Genomic DNA, 23,384 nt, shown 5'->3' with positions numbered 1-23,384 from the left:
CCTCATTTCCAAACCCTATTATCGTGCGAAAGCTTAGCGAGGGCCTCGGTTCTGGCAGCCTTGATGCCAAGGTAGCATAAGAGGGTTTCCCGCCTGTTACCCGCTTATGACAGGCTGTAGACGTTCGCGTCACGCCCCGGGGGTTGAAAAGAAGGTCCCCTTCTCCCCGTGTAGTCTGAGTGGCGCTGGCTACCACCCTCAAGCGTCAGATGCAGTTGTAAATATAAAAATACCCCAGAAAGTGAAGGAGAACACATTCGCCCAGATAGCCGAATTGGTAAGGCATTCGAGATCTAATCGAAAGGCGTGGGTTCGGTCCCCACTCTGGGCACGTGTTTTTCTTTCTTTCTCACGCAATTAATAATAAAAAATAATGTAATGTCACTAACGGTAAAAAAATAGTCTAACCATTCCCCTATGCCTTCTTTGGCGTTGTAGACTGCCGGCATTTCTTTCTTATTTCCTAACGAGCCCCTCATTTCCAAACCCTATTATCGTGCGAAAGCTTAGCGAGGGCCTCGGTTCTGGCAGCCTTGATGCCAAGGTAGCATAAGAGGGTTTCCCGCCTGTTACCCGCTTATGACAGGCTGTAGACGTTCGCCTCACGCCCGGGGGGTTGAAAAGAAGGTCCCCTTCACCTCGTGTAGTCTGAGTGGCGCTGGCTACCACCCTCAAGCGTCAGATACAGTTGTAGTATATATAAAAATACCCCAGAAAGTGAAGGAGAACACAGTCGCCCAGATAGCCGAATTGGTAAGGCATTCGAGATCTAATCGAAAGGCGTGGGTTCGGCCCCACTCTGGGCGCGTGTTTTTCTTTCTTTCTCAAATATTTAATAATAAAAAAAATAATGTAACGTCACTAACGGTAAAAAATAGTCTAACCATTCCCCTATGCCTTCTTTGGCGTTGTAGACTGCCGGCATTTCTTTCTTATTTCCTAACGAGCCCCTCATTTCCAAACCCTATTATCGTGCGAAAGCTTAGCGAGGGCCTCGGTTCTGGCAGCCTTGATGCCAAGGTAGCATAAGAGGGTTTCCCGCCTGTTACCCGCTTATGACAGGCTGTAGACGTTCGCCTCACGCCCGGGGGTGGAAAAGAAGGTCCCCTTCACCTCGTGTAGTCTGAGTGGCGCTGGCTAGCACCCTCAAGCGTCAGATACAGTTGTAGTATATATAAAAATACCCCAGAAAGTGAAGGAGAACACAGTCGCCCAGATAGCCGAATTGGTAAGGCATTCGAGATCTAATCGAAAGGCGCGGGTTCGGTCCCCACTCTGGGCGCGTGTTTTTCTTTCTTTCTCACGCAATTAATAATAAAAAAAATAATGCAACGTCACTAACGGTAAAAAATAGTCTAACCATTCCCCTATGCCTTCTTTGGCGTTGTAGACTGCCGGCATTTCTTTCTTATTTCCTAACGAGCCCCTCATTTCCAAACCCTATTATCGTGCGAAAGCTTAGCGAGGGCCTCGGTTCTGGCAGCCTTGATGCCAAGGTAGCATAAGAGGGTTTCCCGCCTGTTACCCGCTTATGACAGGCTGTAGACGATCGCCTCACGCCCGGGGAGTTGAAAAGAAGGTCCCCTTCACCTCGTGTAGTCTGAGTGGCGCTGGCTACCACCCTCAAGCGTCAGATACAGTTGTAGTATATATAAAAATACCCCAGAAAGGGAAGGAGAACACAGTCGCCCAGATAGCCGAATTGGTAAGGCATTCGAGATCTAATCGAAAGGCGCGGGTTCGGTCCCCACTCTGGGCGCGTGTTTTTCTTTCTTTCTCACGCAATTAATAATAAAAAAAATAATGTAACGTCACTAACGGTAAAAAATAGTCTAACCATTCCCCTATGCCTTCTTTGGCGTTGTAGACTGCCGGCATTTCTTTCTTATTTCCTAACGAGCCCCTCATTTCCAAACCCTATTATCGTGCGAAAGCTTAGCGAGGGCCTCGGTTCTGACAGCCTTGATGCCAAGGTAGCATAAGAGGGTTTCCGGCCTGTTACCCGCTTATGAGAGGCTGTAGACGTTCGCGTCACGCCCCGGGGGTTGAAAAGAAGGTCCCCTTCTCCCTGTGTAGTCTGAGTGGCGCTGGCTACCACCCTCAAGCGTCAGATACAGTTGTAAATATAAAAATACCCCAGAAAGTGAAGGAGAACACAGTCGCCCAGATAGCCGAATAGGTAAGGCATTCGAGATCTAATCGAAAGGCGCGGGTTCGGTCACCACTCTGGGCGCGTGTTTTTCTTTCTTTCTCACGCAATTAATAATAAAAAAAATAATGTAACGTCACTAACGGTAAAAAATAGTCTAACCATTCCCCTATGCCTTCTTTGGCGTTGTAGACTGCCGGCATTTCTTTCTTATTTCCTAACGAGCCCCTCATTTCCAAACCCTATTATCGTGCGAAAGCTTAGCGAGGGCCTCGGTTCTGGCAGCCTTGATGCCAAGGTAGCATAAGAGGGTTTCCCGCCTTTTACCCGCTTATGACAGGCTGTAGACGTTCGCCTCACGCCCGGGGGGTTGAAAAGGAGGTCCCCTTCACCTCGTGTAGTCTGAGTGGCGCTGGCTACCACCCTCAAGCGTCAGATACAGTGTTAGTATATATAAAAATACCCCAGAAAGTGAAGGAGAACACAGTCGGCCAGATAGCCGAATTGGTAAGGCATTCGAGATCTAATCGAAAGGCGCGGGTTCGGTCCCCACTCTGGGCGCGTGTTTTTCTTTCTTTCTCACGCAATTAATAATAAAAAAATAATGTAACGTCACTAACGGTAAAAAATAGTCTAACCATTCCCGTATGCCTTCTTTGGCGTTGTAGACTGCCGGCATTTCTTTCTTATTTCCTAACGAGCCCCTCATTTCCAAACCCTATTATCGTGCGAAAGCTTAGCGAGGGCCTCGGTTCTGGCAGCCTTGATGCCAAGGTAGCATAAGAGGGTTTCCCGCCTGTTACCCGCTTATGACAGGCTGTAGACGTTCGCGTCACGCCCCGGGGGTTGAAAAGAAGGTCCCCTTCTCCCCGTGTAGTCTGAGTGGCGCTGGCTACCACCCTCAAGCGTCAGATGCAGTTGTAAATATAAAAATACCCCAGAAAGTGAAGGAGAACACAGTCGCCCAGATAGCCGAATTGGTAAGGCATTCGAGATCTAATCGAAAGGCGTGGGTTCGGTCCCCACTCTGGGCACGTGTTTTTCATTCTTTCTCACGCAATTAATAATAAAAAATAATGTAATGTCACTAACGGTAAAAAAATAGTCTAACCATTCCCCTATGCCTTCTTTGGCGTTGTAGACTGCCGGCATTTCTTTCTTATTTCCTAACGAGCCCCTCATTTCCAAACCCTATTATCGTGCGAAAGCTTAGCGAGGGCCTCGGTTCTGGCAGCCTTGATGCCAAGGTAGCATAAGAGGGTTTCCCGCCTGTTACCCGCTTATGACAGGCTGTAGACGTTCGCCTCACGCCCGGGGGGTTGAAAAGAAGGTCCCCTTCACCTCGTGTAGTCTGAGTGGCGCTGGCTACCACCCTCAAGCGTCAGATACAGTTGTAGTATATATAAAAATACCCCAGAAAGTGAAGGAGAACACAGTCGCCCAGATAGCCGAATTGGTAAGGCATTCGAGATCTAATCGAAAGGCGTGGGTTCGGCCCCACTCTGGGCGCGTGTTTTTCTTTCTTTCTCAAATATTTAATAATAAAAAAAATAATGTAACGTCACTAACGGTAAAAAATAGTCTAACCATTCCCCTATGCCTTCTTTGGCGTTGTAGACTGCCGGCATTTCTTTCTTATTTCCTAACGAGCGCCTCATTTCCAAACCCTATTATCGTGCGAAAGCTTAGCGAGGGCCTCGGTTCTGGCAGCCTTGATGCCAAGGTAGCATAAGAGGGTTTCCCGCCTGTTACCCGCTTATGACAGGCTGTAGACGTTCGCCTCACGCCCGGGGGTGGAAAAGAAGGTCCCCTTCACCTCGTGTAGTCTGAGTGGCGCTGGCTAGCACCCTCAAGCGTCAGATACAGTTGTAGTATATAGAAAAATACCCCAGAAAGTGAAGGAGAACACAGTCGCCCAGATAGCCGAATTGGTAAGGCATTCGAGATCTAATCGAAAGGCGCGGGTTCGGTCCCCACTCTGGGCGCGTGTTTTTCTTTCTTTCTCACGCAATTAATAATAAAAAAAATAATGCAACGTCACTAACGGTAAAAAATAGTCTAACCATTCCCCTATGCCTTCTTTGGCGTTGTAGACTGCCGGCATTTCTTTCTTATTTCCTAACGAGCCCCTCATTTCCAAACCCTATTATCGTGCGAAAGCTTAGCGAGGGCCTCGCTTCTGGCAGCCTTGATGCCAAGGTAGCATAAGAGGGTTTCCCGCCTGTTACCCGCTTATGACAGGCTGTAGACGATCGCCTCACGCCCGGGGGGTTGAAAAGAAGGTCCCCTTCACCTCGTGTAGTCTGAGTGGCGCTGGCTACCACCCTCAAGCGTCAGATACAGTTGTAGTATATATAAAAATACCCCAGAAAGGGAAGGAGAACACAGTCGCCCAGATAGCCGAATTGGTAAGGCATTCGAGATCTAATCGAAAGGCGCGGGTTCGGTCCCCACTCTGGGCGCGTGTTTTTCTTTCTTTCTCACGCAATTAATAATAAAAAAAATAATGTAACGTCACTAACGGTAAAAAATAGTCTAACCATTCCCCTATGCCTTCTTTGGCGTTGTAGACTGCCGGCATTTCTTTCTTATTTCCTAACGAGCCCCTCATTTCCAAACCCTATTATCGTGCGAAAGCTTAGCGAGGGCCTCGGTTCTGACAGCCTTGATGCCAAGGTAGCATAAGAGGGTTTCCCGCCTGTTACCCGCTTATGAGAGGCTGTAGACGTTCGCGTCACGCCCCGGGGGTTGAAAAGAAGGTCCCCTTCTCCCTGTGTAGTCTGAGTGGCGCTGGCTACCACCCTCAAGCGTCAGATACAGTTGTAAATATAAAAATACCCCAGAAAGTGAAGGAGAACACAGTCGCCCAGATAGCCGAATTGGTAAGGCACTCGAGATCTAATCGAAAGGCGTGTGTTCGGTCCCCACTCTGGGCGCGTGTTTTTCTTTCTGTCTCACGCAATTAATAATAAAAAATAATGTAACGTCACTAACGGTAAAAAATAGTCTAACCATTCCCCTATGCCTTCTTTGGCGTTGTAGACTGCCGGCATTTCTTTCTTATTTCCTAACGAGCCCCTCATTTCCAAACCCTATTATCGTGCGAAAGCTTAGCGAGGGCCTCGGTTCTGACAGCCTTGATGCCAAGGTAGCATAAGAGGGTTTGCCGCCTGTTACCCGCTTATGAGAGGATGTAGACGTTCGCGTCACGCCCCGGAGGTTGAAAAGAAGGTCCCCTTCTCCCCGTGTAGTCTGAGTAGCGCTGGCTACCACCCTCAAGCGTCAGATACAGTTGTAAATATAAAAATACCCCAGAAAGTGAAGGAGAACACAGTCGCCCAGATAGCCGAATTAGTAAGGCACTCGAGATCTAATCGAAAGGCGTGGGTTCGGTCCCCACTCTGGGCGCGTGTTTTTCTTTCTTTCTCACGCAATTAATAATAAAAAATAATGTAACGTCACTAACGGTAAAAAATAGTCTAACCATTCCCCTATGCCTCTTTGGCGTTGTAGACTGCCGGCATTTCTTTCTTATTTCCTAAGGAGCCCCTCATTTCCAAACCCTATTATCGTGCGAAAGCTTAGCGAGGGCCTCGGTTCTGGCAGCCTTGATGCCAAGGTAGCATAAGAGGGTTTCCCGCCTGTTACCCGCTTATGACAGGCTGTAGACGTTCGCGTCACGCCCCGGGGGTTGAAAAGAAGGTCCCCTTCTCCCCGTGTAGTCTGAGTGGCGCTGGCTACCACCCTCAAGCGTCAGATGCAGTTGTAAATATAAAAATACCCCAGAAAGTGAAGGAGAACAAAGTCGCCCAGATAGCCGAATTGGTAAGGCATTCGAGATCTAATCGAAAGGCGCGGGTTCGGCCCCACTCTGGGCGCGTGTTTTTCTTTCTCAAATAATTAATAATAAAAAAAATAATGTAACGTCACTAACGGTAAAAAAATAGTCTAACCATTCCCCTATGCCTTCTTTGGCGTTGTAGACTGCCGGCATTTCTTTCTTATTTCCTAACGAGCCCCTCATTTCCAAACCCTATTATCGTGCGAAAGCTTAGCGAGGGCCTCGGTTCTGGCAGCCTTGATGCCAAGGTAGCATAAGAGGGTTTCCCGCCTGTTACCCGCTTATGACAGGCTGTAGACGTTCGCCTCACGCCCGGGGGTGGAAAAGAAGGTCCCCTTCACCTCGTGTAGTGTGAGTGGCGCTGGCTACCACCCTCAAGCGTCAGATACAGTTGTAGTATATATAAAAATACCCCAGAAAGTGAAGGAGAACACAGTCGCCCAGATAGCCGAATTGGTAAGGCATTCGAGATCTAATCGAAAGGCGCGGGTTCGGTCCCCACTCTGGGCGCGTGTTTTTCTTTCTTTCTCACGCAATTAATAATAAAAAAAATAATGCAACGTCACTAACGGTAAAAAATAGTCTAACCATTCCCCTATGCCTTCTTTGGCGTTGTAGACTGCCGGCATTTCTTTCTTATTTCCTAACGAGCCCCTCATTTCCAAACCCTATTATCGTGCGAAAGCTTAGCGAGGGCCTCGGTTCTGGCAGCCTTGATGCCAAGGTAGCATAAGAGGGTTTCCCGCCTGTTACCCGCTTATGAGAGGCTGTAGACGTTCGCGTCACGCCCCGGGGGTTGAAAAGAAGGTCCCCTTCTCCCTGTGTAGTCTGAGTGGCGCTGGCTACTACCCTCAAGCGTCAGATACAGTTGTAAATATAAAAATACCCCAGAAAGTGAAGGACAACACAGTCGCCCAGATAGCCGAATTGGTAAGGCACTCGAGATCTAATCGAAAGGCGTGGGTTCGGTCCCCACTCTGGGCGCGTGTTTTTCTTTCTGTCTCACGCAATTAATAATAAAAAATAATGTAACGTCACTAACGGTAAAAAATAGTCTAACCATTCCCCTATGCCTTCTTTGGCGTTGTAGACTGCCGGCATTTCTTTCTTATTTCGTAACGAGCCCCTCATTTCCAAACCCTATTATCGTGCGAAAGCTTAGCGAGGGCCTCGGTTCTGGCAGCCTTGATGCCAAGGTAGCATAAGAGGGTTTCCCGCCTGTTACCCGCTTATGACAGGCTGTAGACGTTCGCGTCACGCCCCGGGGGTTGAAAAGAAGGTCCCCTTCTCCCCGTGTAGTCTGAGTGGCGCTGGCTACCACCCTCAAGCGTCAGATACAGTTGTAGTATATATAAAAATATCCCAGAAAGTGAAGGAGAATACAGTCGCCCAGATAGCCGAATAGGTAAGGCATTCGAGATCTAATCGAAAGGCGCGGGTTCGGTCACCACTCTGGGCGCGTGTTTTTCTTTCTTTCTCACGCAATTAATAATAAAAAAAATAATGTAACGTCACTAACGGTAAAAAATAGTCTAACCATTCCCGTATGCCTTCTTTGGCGTTGTAGACTGCCGGCATTTCTTTCTTATTTCCTAACGAGCCCCTCATTTCCAAACCCTATTATCGTGCGAAAGCTTAGCGAGGGCCTCGGTTCTGGCAGCCTTGATGCCAAGGTAGCATAAGAGGGTTTCCCGCCTGTTACCCGCTTATGATAGGCTGTAGACGTTCGCGTCACGCCCCGGGGGTTGAAAAGAAGGTCCCCTTCTCCCCGTGTAGTCTGAGTGGCGCTGGCTACCACCCTCAAGCGTCAGATGCAGTTGTAAATATAAAAATACCCCAGAAAGTGAAGGAGAACACAGTCGCCCAGATAGCCGAATTGGTAAGGCATTCGAGATCTAATCGAAAGGCGCGGGTTCGGTCCCCACTCTGGGCGCGTGTTTTTCTTTCTTTCTCACGCAATTAATAATAAAAAAAATAATGCAACGTCACTAACGGTAAAAAATAGTCTAACCATTCCCCTATGCCTTCTTTGGCGTTGTAGACTGCCGGCATTTCTTTCTTATTTCCTAACGAGCCCCTCATTTCCAAACCCTATTGTCGTGCGAAAGCTTAGCGAGGGCCTAGGTTCTGGCAGCCTTGATGCCAAGGTAGCATAAGAGGGTTTCCCGCCTGTTACCCGCTTATGACAGGCTGTAGACGATCGCCTCACGCCCGGGGGGTTGAAAAGAAGGTCCCCTTCACCTCGTGTAGTCTGAGTGGCGCTGGCTACCACCCTCAAGCGTCAGATACAGTTGTAGTATATATAAAAATACCCCAGAAAGGGAAGGAGAACACAGTCGCCCAGATAGCCGAATTGGTAAGGCATTCGAGATCTAATCGAAAGGCGCGGGTTCGGTCCCCACTCTGGGCGCGTGTTTTTCTTTCTTTCTCACGCAATTAATAATAAAAAAATAATGTAACGTCACTAACGGTAAAAAATAGTCTAACCATTCCCCTATGCCTTCTTTGGCGTTGTAGACTGCCGGCATTTCTTTCTTATTTCCTAACGAGCCCCTCATTTCCAAACCCTATTATCGTGCGAAAGCTTAGCGAGGGCCTCGGTTCTGACAGCCTTGATGCCAAGGTAGCATAAGAGGGTTTCCCGCCTGTTAACCGCTTATGAGAGGCTGTAGACGTTCGCGTCACGCCCCGGGGGTTGAAAAGAAGGTCCCCTTCTCCCTGTGTAGTCTGAGTGGCGCTGGCAACCACCCTCAAGCGTCAGATACAGTTGTAAATATAAAAATACCCCAGAAAGTGAAGGAGAACACAGTCGCCCAGATAGCCGAATTGGTAAGGCACTCGAGATCTAATCGAAAGGCGTGGGTTCGGTCCCCACTCTGGGCGCGTGTTTTTCTTTCTGTCTCACGCAATTAATAATAAAAAATAATGTAACGTCAATAACGGTAAAAAATAGTCTAACCATTCCCCTATGCCTTCTTTGGCGTTGTAGACTGCCGGCATTTCTTTCTTATTTCGTAACGAGCCCCTCATTTCCAAACCCTATTATCGTGCGAAAGCTTAGCGAGGGCCTCGGTTCTGGCAGCCTTGATGCCAAGGTAGCATAAGAGGGTTTCCCGACTGTTACCCGCTTATGACAGGCTGTAGACGTTCGCGTCAATCCCCGGGGGTTGAAAAGAAGGTCCCCTTCTCCCCGTGTAGTCTGAGTGGCGCTGGCTACCACCCTCAAGCGTCAGATACAGTTGTAGTATATATAAAAATATCCCAGAAAGTGAAGGAGAATACAGTCGCCCAGATAGCCGAATAGGTAAGGCATTCGAGATCTAACCGAAAGGCGCGGGTTCGGTCACCACTCTGGGCGCGTGTTTTTCTTTCTTTCTCACGCAATTAATAATAAAAAAAATAATGTAACGTCACTAACGGTAAAAAATAGTCTAACCATTCCCCTATGCCTTCTTTGGCGTTGTAGACTGCCGGCATTTCTTTCTTATTTCCTAACGAGCCCCTCATTTCCAAACCCTATTATCGTGCGAAAGCTTAGCGAGGGCCTCGGTTCTGGCAGCCTTGATGCCAAGGTAGCATAAGAGGGTTTCCCGCCTTTTACCCGCTTATGACAGGCTGTAGACGTTCGCCTCACGCCCGGGGGGTTGAAAAGGAGGTCCCCTTCACCTCGTGTAGTCTGAGTGGCGCTGGCTACCACCCTCAAGCGTCAGATACAGTTGTAGTATATATAAAAATACCCCAGAAAGTGAAGGAGAACACAGTCGGCCAGATAGCCGAATTGGTAAGGCATTCGAGATCTAATCGAAAGGCGCGGGTTCGGTCCCCACTCTGGGCGCGTGTTTTTCTTTCTTTCTCACGCAATTAATAATAAAAAAAATAATGTAACGTCACTAACGGTAAAAAATAGTCTAACCATTCCCGTATGCCTTCTTTGGCGTTGTAGACTGCCGGCATTTCTTTCTTATTTCCTAACGAGCCCCTCATTTCCAAACCCTATTATCGTGCGAAAGCTTAGCGAGGGCCTCGGTTCTGGCAGCCTTGATGCCAAGGTAGCATAAGAGGGTTTCCCGCCTGTTACCCGCTTATGACAGGCTGTAGACGTTCGCGTCACGCCCCGGGGGTTGAAAAGAAGGTCCCCTTCTCCCCGTGTAGTCTGAGTGGCGCTGGCTACCACCCTCAAGCGTCAGATGCAGTTGTAAATATAAAAATACCCCAGAAAGTGAAGGAGAACACAGTCGCCCAGAGAGCCGAATTGGTAAGGCATTCGAGATCTAATCGAAAGGCGTGGGTTCGGTCCCCACTCTGGGCGCGTGTTTTTCTTTCTTTCTCACGCAATTAATAATAAAAAATAATGTAACGTCACTAACGGTAAAAAATAGTCTAACCATTCCCCTATGCCTTCTTTGGCGTTGTAGACTGCCGGCATTTCTTTCTTATTTCCTAACGAGCCCCTCATTTCCAAACCCTATTATCGTGCGAAAGCTTAGCGAGGGCCTCGGTTCTGGCAGCCTTGATGCCAAGGTAGCATAAGAGGGTTTCCCGCCTGTTACCCGCTAATGACAAGCTGTAGACGTTCGCGTCACGCCCCGGGGGTTGAAAAGAAGGTCCCCTTCTCCCCGTGTAGTCTGAGTGGCGCTGGCTACCACCCTCAAGCGTCAGATGCAGTTGTAAATATAAAAATACCCCAGAAAGTGAAGGAGAACACAGTCGCCCAGATAGCCGAATTGGTAAGGCATTCGAGATCTAATCGAAAGGCGTGGGTTCGGTCCCCACTCTGGGCACGTGTTTTTCTTTCTTTCTCACGCAATTAATAATAAAAAATAATGTAATGTCACTAACGGTAAAAAAATAGTCTAACCATTCCCCTATGCCTTCTTTGGCGTTGTAGACTGCCGGCATTTCTTTCTTATTTCCTAACGAGCCCCTCATTTCCAAACCCTATTATCGTGCGAAAGCTTAGCGAGGGCCTCGGTTCTGGCAGCCTTGATGCCAAGGTAGCATAAGAGGGTTTCCCGCCTGTTACCCGCTTATGACAGGCTGTAGACGTTCGCGTCAATCCCCGGGGGTTGAAAAGAAGGTCCCCTTCTCCCCGTGTAGTCTGAGTGGCGCTGGCTACCACCCTCAAGCGTCAGATACAGTTGTAGTATATATAAAAATATCCCAGAAAGTGAAGGAGAATACAGTCGCCCAGATAGCCGAATAGGTAAGTCATTCGAGATCTAACCGAAAGGCGCGGGTTCGGTCACCACTCTGGGCGCGTGTTTTTCTTTCTTTCTCACGCAATTAATAATAAAAAAAATAATGTAACGTCACTAACGGTAAAAAATAGTCTAACCATTCCCCTATGCCTTCTTTGGCGTTGTAGACTGCCGGCATTTCTTTCTTATTTCCTAACGAGCCCCTCATTTCCAAACCCTATTATCGTGCGAAAGCTTAGCGAGGGCCTCGGTTCTGGCAGCCTTGATGCCAAGGTAGCATAAGAGGGTTTCCCGCCTTTTACCCGCTTATGACAGGCTGTAGACGTTCGCCTCACGCCCGGGGGGTTGAAAAGGAGGTCCCCTTCACCTCGTGTAGTCTGAGTGGCGCTGGCTACCACCCTCAAGCGTCAGATACAGTTGTAGTATATATAAAAATACCCCAGAAAGTGAAGGAGAACACAGTCGGCCAGATAGCCGAATTGGTAAGGCATTCGAGATCTAATCGAAAGGCGCGGGTTCGGTCCCCACTCTGGGCGCGTGTTTTTCTTTCTTTCTCACGCAATTAATAATAAAAAAAATAATGTAACGTCACTAACGGTAAAAAATAGTCTAACCATTCCCGTATGCCTTCTTTGGCGTTGTAGACTGCCGGCATTTCTTTCTTATTTCCTAACGAGCCCCTCATTTCCAAACCCTATTATCGTGCGAAAGCTTAGCGAGGGCCTCGGTTCTGGCAGCCTTGATGCCAAGGTAGCATAAGAGGGTTTCCCGCCTGTTACCCGCTTATGAGAGGCTGTAGACGTTCGCGTCACGCCCCGGGGGTTGAAAAGAAGGTCCCCTTCTCCCTGTGTAGTCTGAGTGGCGCTGGCTACTACCCTCAAGCGTCAGATACAGTTGTAAATATAAAAATACCCCAGAAAGTGAAGGACAACACAGTCGCCCAGATAGCCGAATTGGTAAGGCACTCGAGATCTAATCGAAAGGCGTGGGTTCGGTCCCCACTCTGGGCGCGTGTTTTTCTTTCTGTCTCACGCAATTAATAATAAAAAATAATGTAACGTCACTAACGGTAAAAAATAGTCTAACCATTCCCCTATGCCTTCTTTGGCGTTGTAGACTGCCGGCATTTCTTTCTTATTTCGTAACGAGCCCCTCATTTCCAAACCCTATTATCGTGCGAAAGCTTAGCGAGGGCCTCGGTTCTGGCAGCCTTGATGCCAAGGTAGCATAAGAGGGTTTCCCGCCTGTTACCCGCTTATGACAGGCTGTAGACGTTCGCGTCACGCCCCGGGGGTTGAAAAGAAGGTCCCCTTCTCCCCGTGTAGTCTGAGTGGCGCTGGCTACCACCCTCAAGCGTCAGATACAGTTGTAGTATATATAAAAATATCCCAGAAAGTGAAGGAGAATACAGTCGCCCAGATAGCCGAATAGGTAAGGCATTCGAGATCTAATCGAAAGGCGCGGGTTCGGTCACCACTCTGGGCGCGTGTTTTTCTTTCTTTCTCACGCAATTAATAATAAAAAAAATAATGTAACGTCACTAACGGTAAAAAATAGTCTAACCATTCCCCTATGCCTTCTTTGGCGTTGTAGACTGCCGGCATTTCTTTCTTATTTCCTAACGAGCCCCTCATTTCCAAACCCTATTATCGTGCGAAAGCTTAGCGAGGGCCTCGGTTCTGGCAGCCTTGATGCCAAGGTAGCATAAGAGGGTTTCCCGCCTTTTACCCGCTTATGACAGGCTGTAGACGTTCGCCTCACGCCCGGGGGGTTGAAAAGGAGGTCCCCTTCACCTCGTGTAGTCTGAGTGGCGCTGGCTACCACCCTCAAGCGTCAGATACAGTTGTAGTATATATAAAAATACCCCAGAAAGTGAAGGAGAACACAGTCGGCCAGATAGCCGAATTGGTAAGGCATTCGAGATCTAATCGAAAGGCGCTGGTTCGGTCCCCACTCTGGGCGCGTGTTTTTCTTTCTTTCTCACGCAATTAATAATAAAAAAAATAATGTAACGTCACTAACGGTAAAAAATAGTCTAACCATTCCCGTATGCCTTCTTTGGCGTTGTAGACTGCCGGCATTTCTTTCTTATTTCCTAACGAGCCCCTCATTTCCAAACCCTATTATCGTGCGAAAGCTTAGCGAGGGCCTCGGTTCTGGCAGCCTTGATGCCAAGGTAGCATAAGAGGGTTTCCCGCCTGTTACCCGCTTATGATAGGCTGTAGACGTTCGCGTCACGCCCCGGGGGTTGAAAAGAAGGTCCCCTTCTCCCCGTGTAGTCTGAGTGGCGCTGGCTACCACCCTCAAGCGTCAGATGCAGTTGTAAATATAAAAATACCCCAGAAAGTGAAGGAGAACACAGTCGCCCAGATAGCCGAATTGGTAAGGCATTCGAGATCTAATCGAAAGGCGCGGGTTCGGTCCCCACTCTGGGCGCGTGTTTTTCTTTCTTTCTCACGCAATTAATAATAAAAAAAATAATGCAACGTCACTAACGGTAAAAAATAGTCTAACCATTCCCCTATGCCTTCTTTGGCGTTGTAGACTGCCGGCATTTCTTTCTTATTTCCTAACGAGCCCCTCATTTCCAAACCCTATTGTCGTGCGAAAGCTTAGCGAGGGCCTCGGTTCTGGCAGCCTTGATGCCAAGGTAGCATAAGAGGGTTTCCCGCCTGTTACCCGCTTATGACAGGCTGTAGACGATCGCCTCACGCCCGGGGGGTTGAAAAGAAGGTCCCCTTCACCTCGTGTAGTCTGAGTGGCGCTGGCTACCACCCTCAAGCGTCAGATACAGTTGTAGTATATATAAAAATACCCCAGAAAGGGAAGGAGAACACAGTCGCCCAGATAGCCGAATTGGTAAGGCATTCGAGATCTAATCGAAAGGCGCGGGTTCGGTCCCCACTCTGGGCGCGTGTTTTTCTTTCTTTCTCACGCAATTAATAATAAAAAAATAATGTAACGTCACTAACGGTAAAAAATAGTCTAACCATTCCCCTATGCCTTCTTTGGCGTTGTAGACTGCCGGCATTTCTTTCTTATTTCCTAACGAGCCCCTCATTTCCAAACCCTATTATCGTGCGAAAGCTTAGCGAGGGCCTCGGTTCTGACAGCCTTGATGCCAAGGTAGCATAAGAGGGTTTCCCGCCTGTTAACCGCTTATGAGAGGCTGTAGACGTTCGCGTCACGCCCCGGGGGTTGAAAAGAAGGTCCCCTTCTCCCTGTGTAGTCTGAGTGGCGCTGGCAACCACCCTCAAGCGTCAGATACAGTTGTAAATATAAAAATACCCCAGAAAGTGAAGGAGAACACAGTCGCCCAGATAGCCGAATTGGTAAGGCACTCGAGATCTAATCGAAAGGCGTGGGTTCGGTCCCCACTCTGGGCGCGTGTTTTTCTTTCTGTCTCACGCAATTAATAATAAAAAATAATGTAACGTCAATAACGGTAAAAAATAGTCTAACCATTCCCCTATGCCTTCTTTGGCGTTGTAGACTGCCGGCATTTCTTTCTTATTTCGTAACGAGCCCCTCATTTCCAAACCCTATTATCGTGCGAAAGCTTAGCGAGGGCCTCGGTTCTGGCAGCCTTGATGCCAAGGTAGCATAAGAGGGTTTCCCGACTGTTACCCGCTTATGACAGGCTGTAGACGTTCGCGTCAATCCCCGGGGGTTGAAAAGAAGGTCCCCTTCTCCCCGTGTAGTCTGAGTGGCGCTGGCTACCACCCTCAAGCGTCAGATACAGTTGTAGTATATATAAAAATATCCCAGAAAGTGAAGGAGAATACAGTCGCCCAGATAGCCGAATAGGTAAGGCATTCGAGATCTAACCGAAAGGCGCGGGTTCGGTCACCACTCTGGGCGCGTGTTTTTCTTTCTTTCTCACGCAATTAATAATAAAAAAAATAATGTAACGTCACTAACGGTAAAAAATAGTCTAACCATTCCCCTATGCCTTCTTTGGCGTTGTAGACTGCCGGCATTTCTTTCTTATTTCCTAACGAGCCCCTCATTTCCAAACCCTATTATCGTGCGAAAGCTTAGCGAGGGCCTCGGTTCTGGCAGCCTTGATGCCAAGGTAGCATAAGAGGGTTTCCCGCCTTTTACCCGCTTATGACAGGCTGTAGACGTTCGCCTCACGCCCGGGGGGTTGAAAAGGAGGTCCCCTTCACCTCGTGTAGTCTGAGTGGCGCTGGCTACCACCCTCAAGCGTCAGATACAGTTGTAGTATATATAAAAATACCCCAGAAAGTGAAGGAGAACACAGTCGGCCAGATAGCCGAATTGGTAAGGCATTCGAGATCTAATCGAAAGGCGCGGGTTCGGTCCCCACTCTGGGCGCGTGTTTTTCTTTCTTTCTCACGCAATTAATAATAAAAAAAATAATGTAACGTCACTAACGGTAAAAAATAGTCTAACCATTCCCGTATGCCTTCTTTGGCGTTGTAGACTGCCGGCATTTCTTTCTTATTTCCTAACGAGCCCCTCATTTCCAAACCCTATTATCGTGCGAAAGCTTAGCGAGGGCCTCGGTTCTGGCAGCCTTGATGCCAAGGTAGCATAAGAGGGTTTCCCGCCTGTTACCCGCTTATGACAGGCTGTAGACGTTCGCGTCACGCCCCGGGGGTTGAAAAGAAGGTCCCCTTCTCCCCGTGTAGTCTGAGTGGCGCTGGCTACCACCCTCAAGCGTCAGATGCAGTTGTAAATATAAAAATACCCCAGAAAGTGAAGGAGAACACAGTCGCCCAGAGAGCCGAATTGGTAAGGCATTCGAGATCTAATCGAAAGGCGTGGGTTCGGTCCCCACTCTGGGCGCGTGTTTTTCTTTCTTTCTCACGCAATTAATAATAAAAAATAATGTAACGTCACTAACGGTAAAAAATAGTCTAACCATTCCCCTATGCCTTCTTTGGCGTTGTAGACTGCCGGCATTTCTTTCTTATTTCCTAACGAGCCCCTCATTTCCAAACCCTATTATCGTGCGAAAGCTTAGCGAGGGCCTCGGTTCTGGCAGCCTTGATGCCAAGGTAGCATAAGAGGGTTTCCCGCCTGTTACCCGCTAATGACAAGCTGTAGACGTTCGCGTCACGCCCCGGGGGTTGAAAAGAAGGTCCCCTTCTCCCCGTGTAGTCTGAGTGGCGCTGGCTACCACCCTCAAGCGTCAGATGCAGTTGTAAATATAAAAATACCCCAGAAAGTGAAGGAGAACACAGTCGCCCAGATAGCCGAATTGGTAAGGCATTCGAGATCTAATCGAAAGGCGTGGGTTCGGTCCCCACTCTGGGCACGTGTTTTTCTTTCTTTCTCACGCAATTAATAATAAAAAATAATGTAATGTCACTAACGGTAAAAAAATAGTCTAACCATTCCCCTATGCCTTCTTTGGCGTTGTAGACTGCCGGCATTTCTTTCTTATTTCCTAACGAGCCCCTCATTTCCAAACCCTATTATCGTGCGAAAGCTTAGCGAGGGCCTCGGTTCTGGCAGCCTTGATGCCAAGGTAGCATAAGAGGGTTTCCCGCCTGTTACCCGCTTATGACAGGCTGTAGACGTTCGCGTCAATCCCCGGGGGTTGAAAAGAAGGTCCCCTTCTCCCCGTGTAGTCTGAGTGGCGCTGGCTACCACCCTCAAGCGTCAGATACAGTTGTAGTATATATAAAAATATCCCAGAAAGTGAAGGAGAATACAGTCGCCCAGATAGCCGAATAGGTAAGTCATTCGAGATCTAACCGAAAGGCGCGGGTTCGGTCACCACTCTGGGCGCGTGTTTTTCTTTCTTTCTCACGCAATTAATAATAAAAAAAATAATGTAACGTCACTAACGGTAAAAAATAGTCTAACCATTCCCCTATGCCTTCTTTGGCGTTGTAGACTGCCGGCATTTCTTTCTTATTTCCTAACGAGCCCCTCATTTCCAAACCCTATTATCGTGCGAAAGCTTAGCGAGGGCCTCGGTTCTGGCAGCCTTGATGCCAAGGTAGCATAAGAGGGTTTCCCGCCTTTTACCCGCTTATGACAGGCTGTAGACGTTCGCCTCACGCCCGGGGGGTTGAAAAGGAGGTCCCCTTCACCTCGTGTAGTCTGAGTGGCGCTGGCTACCACCCTCAAGCGTCAGATACAGTTGTAGTATATATAAAAATACCCCAGAAAGTGAAGGAGAACACAGTCGGCCAGATAGCCGAATTGGTAAGGCATTCGAGATCTAATCGAAAGGCGCGGGTTCGGTCCCCACTCTGGGCGCGTGTTTTTCTTTCTTTCTCACGCAATTAATAATAAAAAAAATAATGTAACGTCACTAACGGTAAAAAATAGTCTAACCATTCCCGTATGCCTTCTTTGGCGTTGTAGACTGCCGGCATTTCTTTCTTATTTCCTAACGAGCCCCTCATTTCCAAACCCTATTATCGTGCGAAAGCTTAGCGAGGGCCTCGGTTCTGGCAGCCTTGATGCCAAGGTAGCATAAGAGGGTTTCCCGCCTGTTACCCGCTTATGACAAGCTGTAGACGTTCGCGTCACGCCCCGGGGGTTGAAAAGAAGGTCCCCTTCTCCCCGTGTAGTCTGAGTGGCGCTGGCTACCACCCTCAAGCGTCAGATGCAGTTGTAAATATAAAAATACCCCAGAAAGTGAAGGAGAACACAGTCGCCCAGATAGCCGAATTGGTAAGGCATTCGAGATCTAATCGAAAGGCGTGGGTTCGGTCCCCACTCTGGGCACGTGTTTTTCTTTCTTTCTCACGCAATTAATAATAAAAAATAATGTAATGTCACTAACGGTAAAAAAATAGTCTAACCATTCCCCTATGCCTTCTTTGGCGTTGTAGACTGCCGGCATTTCTTTCTTATTTCCTAACGAGCCCCTCATTTCCAAACCCTATTAACGTGCGAAAGCTTAGCGAGGGCCTCGGTTCTGGCAGCCTTGATGCCAAGGTAGCATAAGAGGGTTTCCCGCCTGTTACCCGCTTATGACAGGCTGTAGACGTTCGCCTCACGCCCGGGGGGTGGAAAAGAAGGTCCCCTTCACCTCGTGTAGTCTGAGTGGCGCTGGCTACCACCATCAAGCGTCAGATACAGTTGTAGTATATATAAAAATACCCCAGAAAGTGAAGGAGAACACACTCGCCCAGATAGCCGAATTGGTAAGGCATTCGAGATCTAATCGAAAGGCGCGGGTTCGGTCCCCACTCTGGGCGCGTGTTTTTCTTTCTTTCTCACGCAATTAATAATAAAAAAAATAATGCAACGTCACTAACGGTAAAAAATAGTCTAACCATTCCCCTATGCCTTCTTTGGCGTTGTAGACTGCCGGCATTTCTTTCTTATTTCCTAACGAGCCCCTCATTTCCAAACCCTATTACCGTGCGAAAGCTTAGCGAGGGCCTCGGTTCTGACAGCCTTGATGCCAAGGTAGCATAAGAGGGTTTCCCGCCTGTTACCCGCTTATGAGAGGCTGTAGACGTTCGCGTCACGCCCCGGGGGTTGAAAAGAAGGTCCCCTTCTCCCCGTGTAGTCTGAGTGGCGCTGGCTACCACCCTCAAGCGTCAGATACAGTTGTAAATATAAAAATACCCCAGAAAGTGAAGGAGAACACAGTCGCCCAGAGAGCCGAATTGGTAAGGCATTCGAGATCTAATCGAAAGGCGTGGGTTCGGTCCCCACTCTGGGCGCGTGTTTTTCTTTCTTTCTCACGCAATTAATAATAAAAAATAATGTAACGTCACTAACGGTAAAAAATAGTCTAACCATTCCCCTATGCCTTCTTTGGCGTTGTAGACTGCCGGCATTTCTTTCTTATTTCCTAACGAGCCCCTCATTTCCAAACCCTATTATCGTGCGAAAGCTTAGCGAGGGCCTCGGTTCTGGCAGCCTTGATGCCAAAGTAGCATAAGAGGGTTTCCCGCCTGTTACCCGCTTATGACAAGCTGTAGACGTTCGCGTCACGCCCCGGGGGTTGAAAAGAAGGTCCCCTTCTCCCCGTGTAGTCTGAGTGGCGCTGGCTACCACCCTCAAGCGTCAGATGCAGTTGTAAATATAAAAATACCCCAGAAAGTGAAGGAGAACACAGTCGCCCAGATAGCCGAATTGGTAAGGCATTCGAGATCTAATCGAAAGGCGTGGGTTCGGTCCCCACTCTGGGCGCGTGTTTTTCTTTCTTTCTCACGCAATTAATAATAAAAAAAATAATGTAACGTCACTAACGGTAAAAAATAGTCTAACCATTCCCGTATGCCTTCTTTGGCGTTGTAGACTGCCGGCATTTCTTTCTTATTTCCTAACGAGCCCCTCATTTCCAAACCCTATTATCGTGCGAAGGCTTAGCGAGGGCCTCGGTTCTGACAGCCTTGATGCCAAGGTAGCATAAGAGGGTTTCCCGCCTGTTACTCGCTTATGAGAGGCTGTAGACGTACGCGTCACGCCCCGGGGGTTGAAAAGAAGGTCCCCTTCTCCCCGTGTAGTCTGAGTGGCGCTGGCTACCACCCTCAAGCGTCAGATACAGTTGTAAATATAAAAATACCCCAGAAAGTGAAGGAGAACACAGTTGCCCAGATAGCCGAATTGGTAAGGAACTCGAGATCTAATCGAAAGGCGTGGGTTCGGTCCCCACTCTGGGCGCGTGTTTTTCGTTCTTTCTCACGCAATTAATAATAAAAAATAATGTAATGTCACTAACGGTAAAAAAATAGTCTAACCATTCCCCTATGCCTTCTTTGGCGTTGTAGACTGCCGGCATTTCTTTCTTATTTCCTAACGAGCCCCTCATTTCCAAACCCTATTACCGTGCGAAGGCTTAGCGAGGGCCTCGGTTCTGACAGCCTTGATGCCAAGTTAGCATAAGAGGGTTTCCCGCCTGTTACCCGCTTATGACAGGCTGTAGACGTTCGCCTCATGCCCGGGGGGTTGAAAAGAAGGTCCCCTTCACATCGTGTAGTCTGAGTGGCGCTGGCTACCACCCTCAAGCGTCAGATGCAGTTGTAGTCAATATAAAAATACCCCAGAAAGTGAAGGAGAACACAGTCGCCCAGATAGCCGAATTGGTAAGGCACTCGAGATCTAATCGAAAGGCGTGGGTTCGGTCCCCACTCTGGGCGCGTGTTTTTCTTTCTTTCTCACGCAATTAATAATAAAAAATAATGTAATGTCACTAACGGTAAAAAAATAGTCTAACCATTCCCCTATGCCTTCTTTGGCGTTGTAGACTGCCGGCATTTCTTTCTTATTTCCTAACGAGCCCCTCATTTCCAAACCCTATTATCGTGCGAAGGCTTAGCGAGGGCCTCGGTTCTGACAGCCTTGATGCCAAGGTAGCATAAGAGGGTTTCCCGCCTGTTACCCGCTTATGAGAGGCTGTAGACGTTCGCGTCACGCCCCGGGGGTTGAAAAAAAGGTCCCCTTCTCCCCGTGTAGTCTGAGTGGCGCTGGCTACCACCCTCAAGCGTCAGATGCAGTTGTAGTCAATATAAAAATACCCCAGAAAGTGAAGGAGAACACAGTCGCCCAGATAGCCGAATTGGTAAGGCATTCGAGATCTAATCGAAAGGCGTGGGTTCGGTCCCCACTCTGGGCGCGTGTTTTTCGTTCTTTCTCACGCAATTAATAATAAAAAATAATGTAATGTCACTAACGGTAAAAAAATAGTCTAACCATTCCCCTATGCCTTCTTTGGCGTTGTAGACTGCCGGCATTTCTTTCTTATTTCCTAACGAGCCCCTCATTTCCAAACCCTATTATCGTGCGAAAGCTTAGCGAGAGCCTCGGTTCTGGCAGCCTTGATGCCAAGGTAGCATAAGAGGGTTTCCCGCCTGTTACCCGCTTATGACAGGCTGTAGACGTTCGCCTCATGCCAGGGGGGTTGAAAAGAAGGTCCCCTTCACATCGTGTAGTCTGAGTGGCGCTGGCTACCACCCTCAAGCGTCAGATACAGTTGTAGTCAATATAAAAATACCCCAGAAAGTGAAGGAGAACACAGTTGCCCAGATAGCCGAATTGGTAAGGCATTCGAGATCTAATCGAAAGGCGCGGGTTCGGTCACCACTCTGGGCGCGTGTTTTTCTTTCTTTCTCACGCAATTAATAATAAAAAAAATAATGTAACGTCACTAACGGTAAAAAATAGTCTAACCATTCCCCTATGCCTTTTTTGGCGTTGTAGACTGCCGGCATTTCTTTCTTATTTTCTAACAAGCCCCTCATTTCCAAACCCTATTATCGTGCGAAAGCTTAGCGAGGGCCTCGGTTCTGGCAGCCTTGATGCCAAGGTGGCATAAGAGGGTTTCCCGCCTGTTACCCGCTTATGACAGGCTGTAGACGCTCGCGTCACGCCCCGGGGGTTGAAAAGAAGGTCCCCTTCTCCCCGTGCAGTCTGAGTGGCGCTGGCTACCACCCTCAAGCGTCAGATACAGTTGTAAATATAAAAATACCCCAGAAAGTGAAGGAGAACACAGTCGCCCAGATAGCCGAATTGGTAAGGCATTCGAGATCTAATCGAAAGGCGTGGGTTCGGTCCCCACTCTGGGCGCGTGTTTTTCTTTCTTTCTCACGCAATTAATAATAAAAAATAATGTAACGTCACTAACGGTAAAAAATAGTCTAACCATTCCCATATGCCTTTCTATGCAGAAAGGAGCAAATATGAGCAGTAGTTTGTGCTGGCGGCGGATAAACGGCTCGGTGATGGTTTGTACGGCTGGATAATCGATGAGCAGGCAAGATGGCTGGAACGTTAAAGGGAGCGTGATAAAACTTGTGAAAAAGACAGAGGCGAGATATATAACGACGTGATTTTAGGTTGTTGAGGTGGCCACGAGCTTTAAGTTCGGAAACGCTGGAATGATAAGAGTAGACAGAGCAGATGAACCGGGCTGCGCGATTTTGTACAGATTCGAGTAAGTTAGGTAGATTAGATTGATGAGTGTCCCAAACCGAGCATGCGTACTCTAATTTAGGGCGAACAAATGTGGTAAGGGCTAACAACTTCACTGATGAGGCAGCAAGTTTTAAATTCCTACGAAGTAAACCCAGCGCACGACCAGCGGAGGCTGCTACGTTGTTAACGTGAGTGGACCAGGTGAGGTTGCTTGAGAATGTTACGCCGAGGTATTTATAGGATGCTGCTGTTAAGAATATGGAGCCGGAAATGGTGTAAGTGGCTTGCTGATAATGCTGCCTACGGTGGAATGATGTGAGCGATGTCTTATTTACGTTTAAAGACATTAGCCAGTCGTTACACCAGGACTCAATGAGGTTAAAGTCGTTTTGAAGTATAGCGATACCAGTAGGGTTTTTTTTTTTGGACGGTACACGACGCAGTCATCTGGAAACAGGCGAATATTTGATGAAATGTTAGCTGGAAGGTCATTTATATAAATTAGGAAAAGTAGGGGTCCGAGTACTGTGCCCTGTGGGGCACCAGAGATTACGGGAAGGTGGTTAGATGAATGGTTGTTAGCGTACACAAATTGTTGCCGATTGGTTAGAAAACTGTGAATCCAACTGAACGTCGATGTATTAATGTTTAAGCAAGAAAGTTTCAGGAGTAGCTGTTGATGCGGAACTTTGTCAAATGCTTTTTCGAAGTCTAAAAATAGGGCATCGGTGGATATATTTAGGTCAACGCTGGAACTGATGTCATTGTAGAATGAAGCAAGTTGCGTGTCGCAGGATAATCCTGAGCGAAACCCATGCTGACGATGATGAAAGAAGTTGTGGTGGTTTGAGAACTTCACGACGTTAGAGTAAATCACATGTTCCATTAGCTTAGGGCAAACGCTTTTGAGCGAGATGGGACGATAGCTGCTAGGCTGGGATGGAGGGCCGTTTTTAGGAACTGGAACAATCTTACCCACTTTCCAGTCTTCCGGCACCAATCCTGATCACAGTGATTGCTGAAAAATATGGCTTAATATCACACTGACAATACGTTTTGTGTTTTTTAACATTTTAGCGTTGATGCCATCGGCACCACAAGAAGGTGCAAGCTTTAATGAGTCGATTAATTTAGCAATGCTGTGCTGAGAAAACGTGATGTCCGGCATCATGTCGTAATCGCGAGGATGGAATGAAGGTAAGTTGCCGTTAGGTTCAATAGTGAACATGGAAGATAAAAAATGATTAAGTTGTTCGGCGGCTTCATTGTCGGGGATCGGGAGGTTATGATTATCAAACAATACCAGTGGTTGGGAATTGTCAGGGTTAATAACGCTCCA

General features: G+C 48.1%; 5 non-coding genes across 5 annotated transcripts; all 5 read left to right on the top strand.

Moving 5' to 3' along the window:
• The first annotated feature begins 259 nt into the window (after positions 1-259).
• Positions 260-331, top strand: Trnar-ucu (transfer RNA arginine (anticodon UCU)). The gene has a single exon. It is a non-coding gene; the product is annotated as a tRNA-Arg (tRNA).
• A 2,780-nt stretch (positions 332-3,111) lies between these two features.
• Trnar-ucu (transfer RNA arginine (anticodon UCU)) lies at positions 3,112-3,183 on the top strand. Its single transcript has one exon. It is a non-coding gene; the product is annotated as a tRNA-Arg (tRNA).
• A 7,516-nt stretch (positions 3,184-10,699) lies between these two features.
• Trnar-ucu (transfer RNA arginine (anticodon UCU)) lies at positions 10,700-10,771 on the top strand. The gene has a single exon. It is a non-coding gene; the product is annotated as a tRNA-Arg (tRNA).
• Positions 10,772-16,400: 5,629 nt separating this feature from the next.
• Positions 16,401-16,472, top strand: Trnar-ucu (transfer RNA arginine (anticodon UCU)). The gene has a single exon. It is a non-coding gene; the product is annotated as a tRNA-Arg (tRNA).
• A 1,355-nt stretch (positions 16,473-17,827) lies between these two features.
• Trnar-ucu (transfer RNA arginine (anticodon UCU)) lies at positions 17,828-17,899 on the top strand. The gene has a single exon. It is a non-coding gene; the product is annotated as a tRNA-Arg (tRNA).
• The last annotated feature ends 5,485 nt before the right edge of the window (positions 17,900-23,384 follow it).

This window comes from Haemaphysalis longicornis, unplaced genomic scaffold (genome assembly GCF_048455015.1).
Source record: "Haemaphysalis longicornis isolate Haplotype H1 unplaced genomic scaffold, Haemaphysalis longicornis Haplotype H1 scaffold_1, whole genome shotgun sequence".
NCBI classification, from domain to species: Eukaryota; Metazoa; Arthropoda; class Arachnida; order Ixodida; family Ixodidae; genus Haemaphysalis; species Haemaphysalis longicornis.
The sequence above is the reverse complement of the archived record's forward strand: the minus strand, read 5'-3'. Positions and strand labels throughout refer to the sequence as shown.